Consider the following 12,519-nt stretch of genomic DNA (forward strand, 5'->3'; position numbering starts at 1 on the left):
CTAAAGTAACACCTTGTATTGTTTGGATCTGTTGTCTACATCTGGGTTGTTAATTATGTGTTTAGAAACATGGAAAGAATACAGGTAAACTTTTTTATTTTACACCTACTCACTTTTTATATCACAACAAAATTGAAATGAATACCACAAAATTTATTAATTTAATTAAAATTGATAAAGAAAAAATTGGTAAAAATGTCTTTACAGGATCAAAATTTCTGTTGATATTCTTGCATGGTTGGCTTCATAAAATTTGTTTAGTATTTTCTAGAAGCCTAGTTCTTTTTGAACTTCAGAGATTGAAATTTTAAGAAAAATGGTAAATGGCTGCACTATTACAACCAGATTGTACAGATATATATTTATTATGCCTTTCTTATCTTCACCTTTTGTTTAATCTTTACTCACTTGGTGTAGTTTTTGTGCAAAAAACAGGAATCAAATGTTTCAATTTTTTTTAACAAAATACTATATTACACTGTCATGGATCCTGTAATTGCCAAACTTTTACTATAATAAGGACCTTTTTGATTTGGGAGGATGCCATTATTTCAACTTTCAATTGTACAATAACAATAAACATGCATTTTTGCAATTCTTTCAGTTCTTTTGCAACAACCTGTTTGATATCACAGAAATTGTAACATAATATTTTGTAGAATTTTATTAGCTATTTTGTCTATGTGTCATAACATACAACATCCTTAGTGATTTGTTGGTGAGGAATTTGAATGAAAATAAAGGGAAACTAAAAGATATAAGGTGGATTTACTTCACCTGAACTTTTAATTATCTTGGTACCTGCCCAAAGTTCAAAGACTATAAACTAGCTGGCAGGTAAAAATAAGTCGTTATCTGTCAGTGCAGTCTCTTGGAGTTTTGACTTTGATTCATTGTTATCTGTGACCAAGCATCAATTACCCATACAGGTACAAACATTTCACCTGAGATTCCACACCTTGATGTATACCTGTCAAGCCTGCTAGCAGGACAGGACCTAATTGGACAATAAGTAATGAGATAATACCAAAGATATATATCTTTGAGAAAAATTGTGTCTCTCTCTTTGTATGTAATTAAGTGTCCTTCCAGGTGGAGTGAATAACAAGGACCTGGACATACATGCTAATTTGATTATCTCTAAACTGACAATTGATATCTAATCACCTGGAGAAATAATAATTAATGTAAATTGTTTGTAATCCAGTTTAAGTTGGAAAGGAATAAAGTTAGTTTGAGAAAAGTGTGAGTGAAAGATGTCATTGGTGAATTATTTGGATATCTTATTTTCTGAATAATAACGTTAGTGTGTGCATTAATAACAGTCTGCAAAGTAACTGTATCAAGTTTTTAATTGACTATTTCCAGATTCGCGTACAAGATTTAATAAGCTTTAAAAACTGTCACAAAACAAAAGTACAAACCATAAAGAACCATTGAAAACCTTAAAAGGTTGCAGTTTTAATTTCATTGCTGTGGAATTGATTAACAGTGATAAAAAGTTTTACAAGTGACATTTAACTTCAAATAAACATTTTCTATATGGTGATGTGAGGATCAGGGAACTAGCTTGACGGCAGAATCAAGATCGTTGGCTTTGATAATTAAAGATTTTTACCTGGGGACAATAGATTCTATTTATCAACGGAGTGTTTGGCACAGTCATTCCTTGTTTAAATTGAAAGAAGTTCCATTGTCGTATAGGTGCTATAGACTAAGTGCATAGAGTGGTAAATAGTTTATTGGCCAAACAGCAATTCTCTACCTGAGAATCAGGCAACAAACTTCTCCGATTTCTATAAATAACATGCTCAGGTAGAGCCAGCCCTCACGGCACCTATTCATAAATTGTCATTACTTTCTGAGACACTTTATAATACACCTGGAACACAGCATCTATTGGTTGACAAGTTTTTACCTGGTATCGGAATCACGTTTTAAGGGATCGGCAAATAAGACATAGGTTCCATATTGATGACTTATGTTTAGCAGACGACAGTCTCATTGTTACCTGTGACAGAGAAACTTTAAAAACTTTTTTCATAATATGGTAAGTTTCTTTTATATAGTTTTTCACTTTTTAAAATACGTTTCTAGAATTTCTCAAATTTCTCCAAAAAATTGATTTTTCTTTACTGAGTGAGCTTTCAATCAAAGAAATTGAAATTTAATAAACCATGTCAAATTTGTTTTGGAAAACTTTTTGTAAAGTATTTATTTAATATTAGCATGAGTTCCACCTGAACGGACTTAATGCCATAGAGTCCCATTGAAATGCGACATTAAGAAAAGAAATTACATTGTTTGGTCAGGTAGAAATCTAGCTGTCTTTAAAAAGCCTCAGGTACTAAGGAGATTTGATTCCATTCAAATCAGCACTGTTTGAGTATTGATGAGTTTAAAGTCCTCATGTGTCTAGGAATGTATCCGCCCCCTTCCTATCATATCAGTCTGATTTCCCAAGCTCTTACCATTTTAACTGTGGACACTACATGAAGTTTTATGACAAAGTTTTTGAAGTTTGACTCTGATGGAACACCAAAAGGTAGAGTGGTTTTCTATTTAAAATCAATAATTAGATTAAACTGTATGATTATAACGTTTTTGATGTTCAATTATATTGATTTAAACATTTTGAACTTTTAATGGAGATGTTGAGAGTTTGTTTAAATTACCATCTTAGGTTATAAACAAAAGTTTCTGTATACATCCATGGATCCTATATATCTTTTTTTCAAAACATGTTTTTAAAAGAGAAGTAATTTGTTTTCCATCCCATTGAAAAATGATCCCATCTGACGAATACTTTTGTTTATGGTTTATGATGTGGTCGACAACAAAAGACATTGACATTTTGGGATTAAACTTTAAAAGTTCCTGTTATGGTGACTCACAAGAAATAATGATTCCTTTATTTACCTGTTTAGATGGAATTTCTCAACAACTGCTGTTACAGAATATTATAAAGAATTACTTATTAGAATATATTGTCAGCTTACATGCAGAATTCAATTCTCTTGTAATGTGAGATATTGATAAATATATATAGCATTTTATTAAAATTAGATATACATCATTTTTCAAGCAGTTTTATTAAAAGATTTTTAACAAAAGGTGGTCATTTCTGAGAAATAAATGAATGAAAGAGAAGTTCACATGACTGATAATTTGTGACAAAGAAATCGAATTACATAATTTCTTCTCAGTATTTGTTCATGGAAAAAAAATACAAGGAATTTGTTTTAATTACAGATAGATAATTTACTGGGATAATCCTGCTTATCTGTGTTTTTTACAATAGCTTTAAATGTCAGTACCGATATTGAATAATAATGTCTTTGTAAGCTGACAAATCCCTTCCTGTAAATTAACAATTAACCATTTCCTTAATAAACATATTGCTTTTGTTTCTTATGCTTATCCATGCGAGCATGTGTACTCTTAATTCTAACTAGTATAAAAAAAAAAAGGGAGAGAAAGTAGTTATGATTTTATAGTTGAAATTGAAATATCAAAGTCTGTCGCATCGTCAGGATGTGTATTGTAAGTTTTTTCATCCATTGTACTTACTTTTTAGCAGTATCTCTTATATTAAAAAAAAACCTATATTTGTTATTAATAGTTCAGTGTGGTATTTAAGTGCATTCAGTCTGTTGTTGACATGTTTGATTTTTATTTAAAAAGATTGTAGTGTATTTGTCCACCCATGACTGCGTTTCGCTTTTGTCCTTTTTTTTTAAGGAATGCTATTTTTAAATGGGAATTGGAATGGATTAATATGAATGTGAAGGTTTTGCAGACATTAAAAAAATATCTAATTTGCATTTTATCTCTTACACTCTTTGAGATTTTTGTTCAAATTTACACAAAATATTTATATGGTAATCTAGTTAATTTCAAATTTGAAGCCATTATGCTAATCAAATAAGTCACAAATTGATCAAAAGGCATAGAATTAATGCTCAATTCATTAGAATAAGTTTACGGCCAGTAACTCTAAGCCAACCTTTATGTAAAAGATTTTAGCAAATGTTGACAATTTTGGGTGGTTTCCAATAATAACTCTGGAAATCAAACTTTATAAAGAGTCATTGATAAGAATTTTAGTGGAGATTTAATTTTGGTCGATCAGAGATTACACTTGTTCAATTTTCACGGCTTTTGGCACTGTATAAGATTTGCTTATTTAATGATGCTCACTGAAGCATGTACCCTCAGTACCTATTATTAATATTAAACCATTATTATTTCGCCTGAAACTTTCTCACAGAGCAACTCTTGTGTTGGGGTCTCCAATTACATCGTCTGACAACCCTGGCTGTATATCAATCTAAATTACCTTTAAAGTTCGGTACATGATGGTTGGCCGCACCACCAAATACCTGTGTTCATGACGATGAATTCTAACAATTATACTTGTCCCTTTGTCTGACAAGCAACTTATTCAAAGTGCCCAAATAATGGAATAAATCATGTTTGAACAACTTTTCATGAATTTTATTTTATACATTAATAAAACCCAATGTTTTATTGGTGTTGTAAACTTTGCGACAGGTATATTGGATCTTTGTGAAGTTACAGGTGTGCATTTTCTCATTAGTTTTATACAATGAGAGAGTTACAGTTTAAAGATCTTAGTAAAAGATTTAACATGCAACAGGTAACAAAATGCTTTGACTGTAACTGATGCTGAAGAATGATTGGGTAATCTCCCTTTGTTGATGCACATTTTCATTTTGATTAATTTTATGTTCATTTTAAGTTATTTGAAGAAAAAAATAAAAGTTCAAAATCAAAAGGATATTTGACCTTAAAGTACATTTTATGATAATGTGTTCCTATTACTGTTTAGAAATCAACAACCTTTTCTTCATTTACTTTTAACAATTGTGACTTTTAAAGTACTTTCAGTTACCTATATATGAGATACTTTGAAGATATATTTAATACAAGTATTGAATATAATACATTTTGTACATACTAAAAAATGTATTTACATCACCGGAAAAAGTATTTATATTACTTGTTTACTTGCAATTCTTATTTCTGTTAGTTATGTGACAGTTATTTAAAAGGGATAATTATACCTGATAATTTCTAAAATTGATTTCAAATTTAAACATTTTCTCTTAAACTTATTCACAAGTGCTTCATAAAATTTGACACTTGAGTTAATTCCTATACGAATGTCCCCACTAGTGCCACAAATTACAATCATTAATATCGTGATATATAAAGAAATGCTGTTTCATATTCTGCGACTTATGTGAATCATTCAAGTGTATCAGGAGACAAACAGGAAAACATTGTTTCTGAGTCACGTCGTTTTGAAAAATGTTGTCTTCGACCTGTATCCGTTCAGATTATTCTCAAGTAGGCGTCTTGTCTTGAGAGTCCGGCTTGTGGTTTTCGAACTTTTTACACAGTTCGACAAGTTTTACAAGGTCTCATGTCATTGAATAGTTGCCAAGAATTATGAACTCATCTCTCTGTTAAAATTAAGTAACTGTCATACATATGATGATTGTAAATTGGGTGACAAAGGCTGATTTCTGTGGATTTTTGCATCGAACATAATGAAGCATCTATTGACTCTAGTGATTAGCAGGTATTGGAATTGTTTAAGTTTCTAGCATGCTTTAATATTTTGACTTACAATTTGCTAAGAATTTTTGTAAAATTTAAGACTGATTAATTCATTTGGATGTGTGAGTAAACTTTCCCAGAATAATTCTACTTTGTACAATAATTAATCAACTCCATAAACCAGTTTACCTTGATAAAAGAAAGCACTTTGCAATGAATTGTTTGCCTTAGAGAACATGCTTCTTTGATAAATTGCTATAACTTCAGATTCTCCGATGAGTTTGAGATAATTTGCTGAGTTTGAGATAATTCAATTGCCCAGGATAATGCCTAATTATCCTTTCATTGAGGTTACTGGTAATGAGGTTAATAAGGTACCATGCTGAATTACAAAGTATCTTCTGTTCTAATCAGTCCTCACCAAGTATGAATTGAGAAATTGTTGATACCATAATTCTCAATTCAAACTGTGTCACAATCAGTAAAGCCTTTGAGATGCCAAGTGTGAATTCAGAAATTCTTGCTCCTCTTGCATTGCAATAATGGCATGGAACAGGAACAGAAATCTTCTTTTTTTTTTGGGGGGGGGGGAGGGAAAGGGGGGGGGGATAATAATTTGTGATAGTGTAAGTAAAGTAAATTGGTTGAGAAAGTTGTTTGGGTCATCAAATGTTCAGTAGGCATCATTGAATTCATCTGAACTTTAAAAGTTTACTTTGGAATTTTTAACAAATTAAAGAAAAGGGTACAATTTAGGACTGATTTCTCCCTGTATATTTACAGAAATATCACACTTTAAAACAGTTTCTATTCACATTGTGTGCAAGGAATCATTTTTTGCTTACAATAATCACAAAACTATGTAGCATCATTCAGTTTGTTATCATTTACTGTAAATTCATGGCTGCAACAACTTCTGAAAGAAAACTTTAAAATGCAATAATGTATTGAAGTACATAGAATCAACATTTAATCCTGCAAATTGTAGACATTTTGAAATGGTCTAATTGCTCGAACAATTTGGACCAGATTGTACCATACATTTTAAAAATTTTACAAGAAATTCTATATTTTTTTTTCATCAGGCAATGATTTTATTGATAAAGTTAATTATTTCTGCTAATTTTATCTGTAGACTTAATGCTAATTTTGAATTATGAAAACTGATGTTAAAAATCATGAGATTAATTTCTTTATACATTGAAACAACAGACATTTTTGGTCAGTGTGAAATTTTGTCAAAGCTAAAATATAAAAAAAAATAGAAAAGTCGAATAAGAAGGGGAATTTATACTTATTTAGCATTTGAAATTACTTTTTTTTTTACCCCATTGAATATTGTAATTTAGAATTTTTATCTCTTTTTGAACTCCATCAAAATGCAATTTGGAAGAAGTATTTCAGTCATGGTTTCAAATGGATTTCAAATTTTTTGGAGCATTAAATTACCTAAATATACAATACTTTTTTCAATTTACAAAACTTTTAAGATTTTAATGATTTTTTTTCAAAAATTAAATGGTAATGTTAGTAGAGATTAGGACTGGCAGGTGAGTTCTGTTGATCTTAGGAATTATGTAATCATTATTCTAACTATCAGAACAGTATCTGTCCATGAGGTTTTTGATACTGTCCTGAACTATAACAGACAGGTGATGAAGGTACATCCCTCTGATGGCATCTATTAAACAATCATCCAATCTTCCTATATATGGCAGATGTTCCAAAGTTTTGTCATGAAACTATTCATAAGGTTTCCATCTATATCTGTATTGGTCTCTGTCATGTGATGTAGAAATGATAACTAAAGGAAAAGATCAGTCTATAATGTCATAAAGTTGATTGGGCATTTTGAGACAGCAAATTTCAAAGTGACATAGCAGTATGAAGAAATACAGGATTAAATATACTTTGAGGATGCATTTAAGGTACAGAAAATTAAATTAAACATGTGTATCTATTGTGAATCAAGTTTTTTTTTGAAAATAACTTAAAAGAACTGCACAATGAATTTCTTTGACTTAGATGTTAAACAAGATAAAATTATTTAATTGTAACAAGACGTTTTGTTTGAAATTGATATTATTGAGAATAAGTTTTTTTTTATGTAGATATAACAAGATAAGTAGAATTGAAAATTTTCAGTTAATAAGATATAATATTAACATAACTATTTTGAAGTATTTTGAAATCAAACCTAAATCAACAAGTGATTTCACATGATGTTTAATGCATGACAGGCTAAATGCGATTTCTATAAATACTCGAGTTGTCTGACCATATTTGGAACAAGACCATCTAAGTAATCATTTTTGTGATATTTTATCATAATGACATAAAAGTTAATATTCTGGTAAATGGGGAGAGGCTTATCTAATATCTAAACTAAATTATATTCTGACTCAAAGAAAAAAAAAGCTATTTAACACATTGTAGATTCTTTGATTAAGATGTAGACCCTCAGGGTCTGTTTGATATGTCATCTTCATTTATAAAGTGAAAAGAACATTTTTCAAAGATGACTCCAAAATATATAACCAAATATGAAAAAAAAAAGATAGATGAAAATTGCTATGTGGCATGAACACGTTAATTAAGTTTGAGGTGTCACCAACTTTTGATTGATAAAGGTACATTTTGATTACAAATTCATTTAGAATTCTGACAGGTAAAATTTCAGTGGAGAGTTATTCTCAGGAATGCTGCTTTAATAGACCTGATAATTTATTCTGGTCCTGACAATGCATATTCATAAAATTCTCACAATGAAAGACAGATTTAAGAACTTCAAAAGAAATACTTAAGATTAGGATCCGAAAGTCCAACAACAAGTTCAAAGAAGTACTTAAATATAGATTTGGTTTGAGAATTTTTGTGTCTAAGTGACGAAAGACATCTAAGAGGCAATTGTATCAAAGTGTCGTGATTTCCTTTTATGGCTGGGTTGCGAAGATATGTTTAATCTATGAATCGGGGAATTCTAGGTTTCCTTTTAAAAAGTGACTTTTAAAAAGCATTATTATTAAATTACGTGAATAGGATATAGTACCATTTGGAACAAACAATCTCTTATAATGGAACATCCTTATTTACCACCAAAAATAGAGAAAAAGCAATTAAAGGTACATTAACGATGTTTTCATGTTTTCGGTTCAGGTGACCTGATATGATTTTTTTTATTCCCGTGGCGATGTTGAAACTTGATCATTTTGTTAAGTATGAGATTCCAAGCATAATGTTTTCTGTCATGGTTCAGATGTAAAGTATTCATTAAAAGATGAAATACAAACGCAGGATTTAGATGATAGTATATTTACCTGGGAGTGCATTACCTGTGTTTTTGTAAAGCCGACCAAACTTGGCAGTATAGTCATATATATAAATGGCCTGAGGTTTAGGCAGTTTATTGCACAGACATATTCCATATGTTTTTATCTTTTTGCTACTAATGGCACAAAAAGGAAGAGGGGACTTGTGGGGTATTGTTTTCTTTTGTAAAAAACTAAAATACACTTACATTAAAGTTTTAATGTCTGAAAAAAGTATTTTGATGTTGAAGAAATTATTTTCATTAGTCTTTGTTTTATGATCTCAATTATTATTAAGCAACTGAATTTTTCTAACTTTAAGATAAGATTTTATTCATAGATGATTTTGTATAAAAAAAAACAATTCCTGCAGGGGCTATTTACATATAATTTTGGTTTGGAGATGTTCCCAAATAAATAAAAATAATGGGACCAAATGAGACATATTTTTGACAAAATATTCCATTGTATCACCTCAGTGCCATTTCATGACAGACAACTTGTCTACAGGCATGGAGATTGCTTAACAAATACCTGGGGCTTCTCAGTCAGCTGATTAATGACTGTTACCTGGATTTTCTTGTTACACCTTAAAAATTGTCTTTGTACTTCAAAGACAGTTACTTGTTAAACATCAAAGTCTGAAAACATATACATCCAGGCATTATAACCATCTAATTACTTATTAAGCCTTGTATTCAGATGTTTTACAAGATTGCAAAGGTTCAAAAGATGTTTTGAGATGGAAAGTCAATTAGAGTTAACTCCCTTGTTTCAAAATAATCATTGCATTGATAAGAGCATCAATTGATAATTTGTCAATAGATTTGAATTATGATAATACTTGTTATGATTTCATGGATGAAAATATGATAACATTTTTTAAATGTAAAGAAGAAAAGCCATCAAATTGTAAAAGAATATTGTAAGGATTTTGAAAACTTTGATAATTTTTGAACACACTAGTTTCACAATATTCAGATAAAAAGTACAAATAAACTTTGGGACAAGATAAGATAAATCTTGTACCAAATGCAAACAGAATCAGTTCAAAGTACCATCTGAAAGGGAACCAAATGGCCCCAATCCTGATAACAGGGTACAAGTTTGGTCCTAGATTATCACTTAGTATACAGAACTTTGGAACATATCCTGATTAAGTCAAAAACTGATAACTTGGATGTTTATGATATCTGAGGATTGTTTTCTGTAAATTTTATTGGATTCATTTTCATATGGTTTTATGAGCTAAGGGGTGGTACAAGTAGAGTGTGTTGGAATTGAAAGATTTTTTTTAGGTGACTGATTACACTTTTATTCCCAAATCTCAAAATTTGTTGTGGATAGAATAATCCAAATTTTAAAAAAAAGCAGCACTAAAAAGGATTTTTTCAGTGTTGAGTTTTTTTAAGTGAGGATATGATTTTAAAACCTATTAAAATAAACATTTCATCAAATTTATTTCAAACCATTTTTTTCTTCCTGGAAGATTACAATTTATGCATTTTTTCCTTTCCATTTAGATACAGGCTTTGATAATGAAATATTATCCTTAGTAATCTAATAGAGGGAACTTCCTGAAAGCTTTACAAAATTAAAAAAATAAGTATTATTTTGGGAAATTACCAATTTTACAACTGATTTGATGCACTTAACAGATTCAGTTTAAATATACACTATTGGATGCAAATGTATGTATAGTAAAATTATATAAGTAATTGTTTCTAAAAAAGACAGGAATTTGTTAAAGAAAACATTATGTTCTTTCAGTAAAATATGTAGTTTCTTTCAGGCTTATGAATAAACATTTATGTAAATATTTTGGCATTTTGTGGAAGAAATATTGGTAGCACAATACATTATGATTGAACTTTGACCTGGAGCCATCTTAACAAAGCAGGCATTCCATAAATTAGATGAATGCCAGCAGGGAGATTGGTGTGACAAGTGACCATTTATGTTGAATGGTCATTCTTCATGGACATGTTTCTCACCTTTGTAAACATATACCTGTAATTACTGTCAAATTTGGTTACACATGACTGATTCATAATGGCACTATTATCCAAAGACTTTTCTGCTGGGTTTTAACAATTCCTTTCTAATTATCCCACATTTGATATAAAGACACTTTATCATTTAATTGATCTGCAGGATTTTTGTGAAACGAAGGTATTTAATTGGTTTTCTCAGAGAAAATTGGAACAAGTTTATCACACCTTTGGAGTCCATGTTTTGAAGAACCATGACAGTTGAACTTATCAAAGAATAGAAATAAAATATTGAACTCTCAAATTATGCAAATAAAGAAGTTTCAAAAAGTGACTATGCATATTTTACACTGAATTAGAATACAACTACTTTGCATAATATATGCTTTGTTATGGTAAAAAAAATAAAGAACTCTATAATTCTTGTACCTTAAAGTTTATCGTTGAATCTCTCAAGGAGATATTACATAAAATTACCAGAATACTATTGTCAAATTAATCACCTGATTAAATAAATGATAATTCTCCCTTCAGTCAGGCCCCAATTGTTCGTTTACCTAACAATTTCTGTAAAGAATTGAAGCATACAAAAGAGATAATATTTTAATGATTAAGTCTTTGATATAAAGATGGAATTACTTTGTGAAAAGGAAATGGCTAACAAGACTGCCTGGGGACAGGTAACAAAAGGTTGTTCACATTCCTTTTGTCTTGTATGTCTTACCTGTAATTTGGCTGTTCTACATGGGAATGTCTTTAAATGGTTGAGACAAACAATTTGTTTTAAGGGAATTCACCTCAAACTTGACTCATTAAATTCATTGGACACTTTTAAGATCGTTTATCTACCAAAACATTTTTTTATGTGATGTCAGTTTTTGTTGAAATTGAAAAATGATTAAAACTATTTTACTACAATGGAATGAGCGGAGAAGTGTGTGAGGTTGAATTATGAGTGACATATTTTTCTTTTCCATAGATACTAAAAGTAAGGAAATACACATATACCCTCTAGGTCTTAGATAAAAAGTTAATAAGATCATTAAATTTCATTAAAATTTAATTGGTTAATAAAGTGGTGTATATCTATCAGCCCTAAAGGTAGATGATTGATTATTCCTTATAACTGATTTACAGTTGATATCAAAAAAGAATTCTAGTGACAATTCTATAGACCACCAGGGAGAGAACAAAATTATAGATCATGTGGAGGTGTGAGAAAAATGTAGGTTACATTAGGGGGAGGTTTAATAATGATAATGATAAAAATGTAGGTTACATTAGGGGGAGGTTTAAATGATAAAAATATAGGTTACATTAGGGGGAGGTTTAATAATGATAATAATAAAAATATAGGTTACATTAGGGGGAGGTTTAATAATGATAATAATAAAAATATAGGTTACATTAGGGGGAGGTTTAATAATGATAATGATAAAAATGTAGGTTACATTAGGGGGAGGTTTAATAATGATAATGATAAAAATGTAGGTAACAAGTGTGGAGGCATAATAATAATAATGAGGAAAATGTAGATAACAAGTGGGAGAGGGATGATACTAATAATAATGAGGAAAATGTAGATAACAAGTGGGGGAGGGATGATACTAATAATAATGAGGAAAATGTAGATA

At 29.9% G+C, this 12,519-nt stretch overlaps 1 protein-coding gene across 6 annotated transcripts in view; it reads left to right on the plus strand.

Moving 5' to 3' along the window:
- LOC127701258 (uncharacterized) overlaps positions 1-12,519 on the plus strand; it is a 43,274-nt gene that overhangs the window by 20,566 nt on the left and 10,189 nt on the right. The window contains exon 1 of one of the 6 annotated variants that reach the window (XM_052205080.1): positions 1,806-2,050. The exons of 3 other annotated variants lie outside the window; for them this stretch is intronic. The gene's annotated coding sequence lies outside the window, so the exon portion shown is untranslated. Of the gene's footprint in view, positions 1-1,805; positions 2,051-2,472; positions 2,546-5,422; positions 5,609-12,519 lie in introns of those variants that run through there. 2 more of the 6 variants (XM_052205082.1, XM_052205083.1) reach the window with 2 other exon arrangements.

Source organism: Mytilus californianus, unplaced genomic scaffold (assembly GCF_021869535.1).
Source record: "Mytilus californianus isolate M0D057914Y unplaced genomic scaffold, xbMytCali1.0.p SCAF_5, whole genome shotgun sequence".
Taxonomy (NCBI): domain Eukaryota; kingdom Metazoa; phylum Mollusca; class Bivalvia; order Mytilida; family Mytilidae; genus Mytilus; species Mytilus californianus.